The sequence below is a fragment of the Hylobates moloch genome, unplaced genomic scaffold, assembly GCF_009828535.3.
Source record: "Hylobates moloch isolate HMO894 unplaced genomic scaffold, HMol_V3 SCAFFOLD_5, whole genome shotgun sequence".
Lineage (NCBI taxonomy): Eukaryota > Metazoa > Chordata > Mammalia > Primates > Hylobatidae > Hylobates > Hylobates moloch.
In genome coordinates, this window is record NW_026652280.1 from 158,428,115 (window position 1) to 158,436,471 (window position 8,357).

The following is an 8,357-nucleotide window of genomic DNA, read 5'->3' on the forward strand; positions in this document are numbered from 1 at the left end:
CATGAGGTATCATCAAACAGATATTTAGGAAATAGAAGTATACTAAGCATGGGGAAACAAAAGGACTCATAATCCAGTAGGAAGTACTGGATATTCATTCCTTCAATAGATATTTTTATGAGCTAAGCACTAGGCCCTGGGAGTATGACAGCTAAACAAAATACCCCTCTACAAATATTTACAAACTACTAGAAGAGGTAAATAGAGGAACAAACAATGATAATGCAGTGTGATAAATTCTGCAACTAGGGTGGAAGTAGGTAATGTTAGAGCATGTGCGGGCCATGAGGTTTAGGAATCAGGAGGAGGCATCTCAGAGGAAGGGAGCCCAAGATGAGACCTGATGGATGAGAAGAAATTTGCAACATGAATCACTAGAACATAATGTGAATTATAATGTATGTAAAGGGCACGGAGCATGTGCCTATGCATGGGGCACATGCAGAAGCAGGAAGAGGTAGGGCAAGTAGACCTGTATGGCTTGAGGGTTAGGGTACATGGGGCAATGGTAGGAAGAGAATGAGGAGGCTGGAAAGAAAATGGCACCAGCTTGTCAAAGGCCTGCGGTGCTTTGTAGAGGAGTTTGGACTTGATCTTTACGTAATGGGAGCCATGGAATGCTTTAACTCTAGCAAAGATATGATCAGATAATCCAGACCAGAGGAATGCTGGAATCAGGGCTCCAGTTACAGTAACCCCTGGTGAGAAATAAAGGCCTGCAGTGGTTTGCTGGCCATTGGAATGGAGAAGTTTGAGAGATAAGAGGAAGAAGAATTATTAGAATGTGATGACTGATTAGAGCAGAGTGGAAGCACAGTAATATCTTACACTGCTTTCACAGGTTGTATCCTTCTAGCCATTATGGGTACTTTGTTGGAAAAGTTTGAGAAGTACTGATAGCATGATGGAAAGTGCATGAGCTTTTGGAGCTCCTTGCAATTGAATTCAAATCCAGTCTCTACTATTTGTTGGTTTCAGGATTAGTATGGCTAATAAACCTTCATCATAGTTTGTTAGGATTAGTAATATATTAATAATACATGTAGAATGCCTAGTATAGTGCCTAGCACATAGTAAACACTCAGTACATGATAGTTGTGAGTATTGTGGGATTAGAAAATAGAAAATGGACCAGGCACGGTGGCTCACGTCTCTAATCCTGGTATTTTGGGAGGCCAAGGCGGGTGGATCACTTGAGACCAGGAGTTCAAGAGCCGCCTGGCCAACATGGCAAAAACCCATCTCTACTAAAAATACAAACATTAGCCAGGTGTGTTGGCGGGTGCCTGTAATCCCAGCTACGTGGGAGGCTGAGGCAGGAGAATTGCTTGAACCTGGAAGGCGGAGGTTGCAGTGAGCCAAGGTCGCACCATTGCACTCCAGCCTGGGGGGAAGAGCGAGATTCTGTCTCAAAAAAAAAAAAAAAAAAAGAAAAGAAAATAGAACATGGTCAGAGGTTAATACTAAACAGCAGTGGTTCTTAGTCTTTTGAATGTCTTACACGCTTTTATTTTTTTTAAAAAAACCTTTATTGAGATATAATTCACATATCATACAATTTACCCACTTAAACTTTACAATTCAACACTTTTTAATATATTCACAATGTTGTGCAACCATCACTACAATCTAATTTTAGAACATTTACATCAACCCTAAAAGAAACCATTAGCAATCACTAGCTGTTCTTCCCCATGGCCCTCCACAGCCCTAGATAACCCCTATCTACTTTCTGTCTGTTGATTTGCTCTTAGATCCTTTTCATGAAAGTAACTTCTACTCTGCAAATACGAACAAATTTTGCATGCAATTTCTAGGAAGTCAGAGATCTCAGATTCAAATATACAAAGGAATATCCTTCATAAACTCAAACCCATTCTCTACAAAGTTGGCACTAAGGGGAGAAACTCCTAGTGGTGGTGCTGAACAGCAGGACCTTGTGACCCTCACTCCTGTATCTCTGTTTGACCTACGATCTCTGTGTACACACACAATTTACTCCAAAGTTTCTACAGATAATCTTCACCGTGAATGCCAGTCCTGGAGGCTCCATCTCTATCAAGCTTACCATTTGTTTCCTCTGGAAGCAGTAAAAACCTAAGAGATTCAAGCCAGCAATCAAAAGCAATATCTCCGGGGATTAGTCAAAGCTACTGAGATAACGGCTACCATTTATTAGGAGCTTACTATGGCTGAGTATTGTGCTTAGAATTATCTTTCAATTTTTCAGTTCTAGGGACACCACCTGGACATGTTTTGTCTCAGCTCTGTGGTAGCTCCTAGTAAATAATGTCATCACCATGAAGAAGGCTTCTGTCAGCACTATTTGTTATTCCTTCTAATCCACTTCACAGAAGCCAAAAAACAGAGTATGGAGAGGAAACTATTTTCTTAGTAAAAAAAGCAATGTTTGAAGTCAGAGGGCTAAGGCAGGAGGATCACTTAAGCCCAGGACTTAGAGACCAGCCTGGGCAACATAGCAAGACGTTTTCTCTATGAAAAAAGAAAAAAAGCAATGTTTGAGCTCCCATTGGATAAAACAGAAATGCCTTTGCGCTCTCAGTACCTAAGGTATCAGGTTAGAGCTTCAAGAATGGGTTGATCTGGCCTCTCAGAATAACATGAGAATTTTGCTTACAGAATGGTTCATTGGTTGAAATGAAATTTTAAACTTTATTACTGTGTTAGTTGAAGGATTCTTCTTTATTATTTATTTATTGAGATGGAGTTTCACTCTTGTTGCCCAGGCTGGAGTGCAATGGCACGATCTTGGCTAACTGCAACCTCTGCCTCCTGGGTTCAAGCAATTCTCCTGCCTCAGCCTCCTGAGCAGCTGGGATTATAGGGGCCCTCCACCAGGCCCGGCTAACTTTTTTGTATTTAGTACAGACGGGTTTCACTGCATTAGTCGGGGTGGTCTCGAACTCCTGACCTCAGGTGATGCCCCCGACTCAGCCTCCCAAAGTGCTGGGATTATAGGTGTGCGCCACCGTGCTCAGCCAGGTTTAAAACAAAAACTAGAAGCAACTTGAAAGCACACACAGACTTAATTACTTTTGCATTCACCACAGGTTCTGTTTTCCAGCCCGCTCCCCTACTTCATGCTCATTTGGCTAAGGACATACAGAGATCTTTGGGTTTGGTTTTTTTGTCTCGGAACCTGTGAGCAACATCCTCTCATGCTCTCTTGCTTGCTGTTTCTTCAGATCTTTGCAAGGCTGGCTCCTTACCATGATTCAGGCCTCACTCACCTCTAAGGGTTTCTGACCACACAACGTAAAAAAGTCGTTCCCTATTCACAGCACATTCTCCAGTACTCATGACTCTGAAAATGATCTTGTTTACTTATATTTATTTACTTCCTTATTCTTTGCTTCTCTCTGCCAGCTTGTAAACTCCATGAAAACAGAGGGGTTGCTTGTTTTGTTTACCAGAGAATCCTCAGGGCTCAGAACAGTGCTCGACACACTGGTGGATATTCAATAAATAGATATTGAACTGCATGTTTATTATCAAGGTGGATAAATAGTAGTAAGTGTGAAATATATTTTCTACATTCAGAATGTCATTGGATGTATTTAAATTTAAAAACTTGAGCTCTGTTGTAATGTCTAAAATAAAATATTTTAAAAAGAAGCATAAGATGAGTAACCGTATCTCTTTTATTTCTTCTGAAGTTTTTCTTTTTGGTTTTACTATTCAAAATTAACTTAAAAAGAAGGGGAATACACTGAACACAAAATTTTTATTCTTTTTTTTTTTTTTTTTTGGGACGGAGTCTTGCTCTGTCACCCAGGCTGGAGTGCAGTGGCGCCATCTCAGCTCACTGCAAGCTCCGCTTCCTGGGTTCACAGCATTCTCCTGCCTCAGCCTCCTGAGTAGCTGGGACTACAGGTGCCTGTAACCACGCCTGGCTAATTTTTTTGTATTTTTAGTAGAGACGGGGTTTCACCGTGTCAGCCAGGATGGTCTCAATCTCCTGACCTCATGATCCGCCTGCCTTGACATCCTAAAGTGCTGGGATTACAGGCGTAAGCCACCACACCTGGCCCATAAAATTAATTTTTAATAGATTAAGGCCTAGCTGTAAGGCCTAAAACTATTTTAAAAAATCTATAAAACTTTTTTTTTTTTTTGAGACGGAATCTCGCTCTGTTGCCCAGGCTGGAGTGCAGTGGCGCGATCTTGGCTCACCGCAAGCTCCACCTCCCAGTTCACACCATTCTTCTGCCTCAGCCTCCCGAAGAGCTGGGACTACAGGCGCCCGCCACCATGCCTGGCTAATTTTTTTTGTGTATTTAATAGAGATGGGGTTTCACCATGTTAGCCAGGATGGTCTCGATCTCCTGACCTCGTGATCTGCCCGCCTCGGCCTCCCAAAGTGCTTGGATTACAGGCGTGAGCCACCGCGCCTGGCGTAAAAATCTATAAAGCTTTTAGAAGAAAACATAGAAGTAAATCTTTGTGACCTTAGATTAGGCAAAAGCCTGTTAGATATGACAATAGAGGGCTGGGTGCAGTGGCTCATGCCTGCAATCCCAGCACTTTGGGAGGCTGAGGTGGATGAATCGCTTGAGCTCAGGAGTTTGAAACTAGCCTGGGCAACATGGTGAAACCCCATCTCTATAAAAAACACAAAAAAATCAGGCGGGTGTGCTAGCGTGCACCTGTCGTCCCAGCTACTCGGGAGACTGAGGAGGGAGGGTCACTTGATCCCAGAAGTTCAAGGCTACAGTGAACCTTCATCAGCCCACTGCACTCCAGCCTGGGTGACGGAGCGAGACCCTATCTCAAAAACAAACAAACAAAAAACAAAAAAAGACAATAGAAGCACAAGTGACCAAAAAAATAGATAAATTGGATTTTATCATAAAGATCACATCAAATTAAAAACTTTTATGCCCCAAGGGTTACTATCAACAAAGTAAAAAGTCTTATGATGTTGGCTATGGGGGAAAACAAAAGAATAAATGAATTAAAAAGAGAAAAACAAAAAAAGAAAGTGAAAAGTCGATCCCCAGAATGGGAAAAAAAAAATTTGCAAATCATATATCGGATAAGAAACTTGCATCTAGAATATATGAAGAACTCTTAAAATGCGATGATAAAAAAGAGAGGTATACCAGTTTTTAAAAAGGCAAAGGATCTGAATAGACACTTCTCCAAAGAAGATACAAAAATGGCTAATAAACATGTAAAAAGATGCCCAACATCATTAGCCATTGGGGATGCAATGAAAAACCACAAGGAGAACCACTTGACACCCAGTAGAACGGTTACAATAAAAAAGACAGACAATAACAAACATTAGTGAGGATGTGGAGAACTTGGAACTCACATAATTGTTGGTGGGACTGTTAAATTGTGCAGCCTTTCTGGAAAACAGTTTGGCAGTTCCTCAAAATGTTAAACATAGAGTTACTATATGACCTCAGCAATTCCATTCCAAAAGAATCAAAACCATATGTCCACCCAAACCCTGCAAACAAACATTTCTAACAGTATTATCCATAATAGACAAAAGGTGGAAACAACCCAAATTTCCATCAACTGATGAATGGATAAATAAAATTTAGTCAATTTATACAGTGGAGTATTATTCAGTTACAAAAAAAAAAGTAGTGATAAATGGTACGACATGCATGAACGTTGAAAACATTGTGATAAATGAAAGAAGCCAGTTACAAAAGACCACACATTGTAAGATTCCATTTATATGAAATGTCCAGAACAGGCAAATCTATGAGACAGAAAGTAAATTAGTGATTGCCTAGGGCTGGGGGTAGAAGGAATGAGGAATGACTCCTAATGGGTATAGTTTTCTTTCAGGGGTGACAAAAATGCTCTAAAATTAGATAGTGGTGATGGCTGCACAACTCCGTGAATATACTAAAAACCATTAACTGGTATCCTTTAGGTGGGTGAATTATATAGCACATGAATTATATCTCTATATAGCTATTTTCTCCTTATGTTTTTTTTTTTTGAAGAGCATAACACAGAAAAAAAAAAGGAAGTTTAAAACCAAGAAGCTCAACTTTCAAAGTGAGTTTGAGGTGGAAAAAGGAGTGTAATATTTCTATTTTTAGCTTTGATTTTCTAACCTTAGCACGAGCCTAGACTTGCAATATTATACTTAGCATTCCATTATCAGACGTAGGGGATTTGTCCTTTTCTTCACAAGGACCACCTTTAGTGGTTTTGTTTTAAAAATACATTATATATTGAATACTCTAAAAATTAGTCTATTTACATTGATGTGATGCCTACATCCAGTGTCCCCAAACTGTTAGAATAGTTTGATTTTGCTACATATGGTAGCAATGTAAAGATGAAGGACTTTTTCCTCTTCCATGTTAACACTGGGTGCCCAGGCTGTAAGGTCAGACTGCCACTCTTTCAGTCAATGTGAATTTGGGAGGGGCACTTAACCTCAGGCTCCCTATCTATAAAAGGGGGATAGAGGTAGTAATACTTTTTACTTCATAATGTCATTCTGAAAATTAAAGGACATAATGCATGTAAAGTATTTAATATTTAGCAGTGTCTAGTGCATAATAAATGCTCAAACTGTAGTACAGTAGGCCCGGTGCAGTGGCTCACACCTGTAATTCCAACACTTTGGGAGGCCAAGATGGGTGGATCACTTGAGGTCAGGCGTTCAAGACCAACCTGGCCAACATGGTGAAACCCTGTCTAAATACAAAATTTTAGCTAAATACAAAAATTTAGCCGGGTGCGGTGGCACAGGCCTGTAATCCCAGCTACTCTGGAGGCTGAGACAGGAGAATCACCTGAACATGGGTACAAAAAAACGTGGTACAGCAATTGTTAGTTATTACTACTATTTGTAGCAACAATAACAAGGGGTTGAGATTATTAAGAAATGAATGAAAGCAGATTATAATGTGGCTGAGAATTGAGTACTGTATTAGCATCCTGAAAATAAATGAAGGCAGGAAGGAAGGAAATATAATACTGTTTCTCCATTTTGTTAACATTAGGCAACTATATCGGATATTTAATCACGGTTTTCAGCATTTATTGCTAGAAAACCCTTGTAGATAAGACTGTGAAGTTTCATGAATATTTTTCAGAGAAGAAGATGTGATTCAAATATTGCTACAGAGATGACATTTTAGGCCACATGTCTACTCAGTGATATCGTCTGACACTTGTTGCTTTTATAAATCATTTCTTTAATTTGAATAATAGTGTCTTCCAGGAAATTTCTCGTCCCTTGAGGTTTATTTGGCTGATGTTCTCCTATTGAGAGTAGCAAGAACTTTTAGATATTTTAATATTTAATATTAAGAAATTAATATTTCAACTTTGTAGAATAAAGGAAACTTAGTTATAAAATAACGATTGAGAGATGTAAAAGACCACCTTGAGCTTTATTTGTATACTTTAAAAATGGGCTTTAAAACTTTTTGGAAATATAGAAGATTCTCCCCTTTTCTCCAAATGCTTATTCATAACATTTTTATGTAATCTTAATAGGTAAATTCTCTGAAGAGCATAAATGAACCTCATAAATTCATAGCCAGAAAATTCCTCTATGCGTAGCTTATTTTCAAATATTCTTATTGTAATAATGCTTGGCGGTTACGAAGATCTGTTTGAGCAAACCAGAAATCTGTAATGGAGGAGAAAAATGAATAACAACAGGCCTGCCCCACCCCCCAGATTGTGGCAGGAGTAGTTAACTTACTTAAGCTCTTTGTTTTCATTTTCTTAATCTTAAAACAGGAGTAATAACTTTTTTTTTTGCGGGGGGGAGGTATGGAGTAATAACTTTCTTATAGAGTTGATGTAGGGTTTAAAGGAGATCACATATGCAAAGTGCACAAAGCACATACTAAAACATCACGTTTTAGTATGAATATTGTTACTGTGGCCGTGGCCAGAAAGAGGTAAGAAGAGGAGCTTTCACAGATGTCTCAAAGATGCAGATAGTCTCAAACATGCAACAGCCCGTGAAGAGAGAGAATCTGTCAAAATGTGGAGATCTTCTACATTGCACTTGAGCTATTTCAAAAAGGTGGGAAGAGTATGGTCGAAAGCTCCTTGTCTGGTAGGTGCCACAGAGCCAGAGCCTGTGGAAGGGAGGATGAGATAGGGGGTGTGTTTGAGGTTGGGCGGGGGGCGTGTAGGACTGAGGCAGCAGGGAAATAAGTGACTGAGGAATAGCGGAGGATTGAGAAACAAGAAAACCAGGGGGCTTGCTGCCACATGTATGTAATATGACTCGTGTCTTCTATTTTCCCTGCTAAGGAATTGATTTAAAATCTGCTCGGAAATGGATGATTACATTCCACCACGTTACATACCCTGACACGCAACAATGTTTAAAT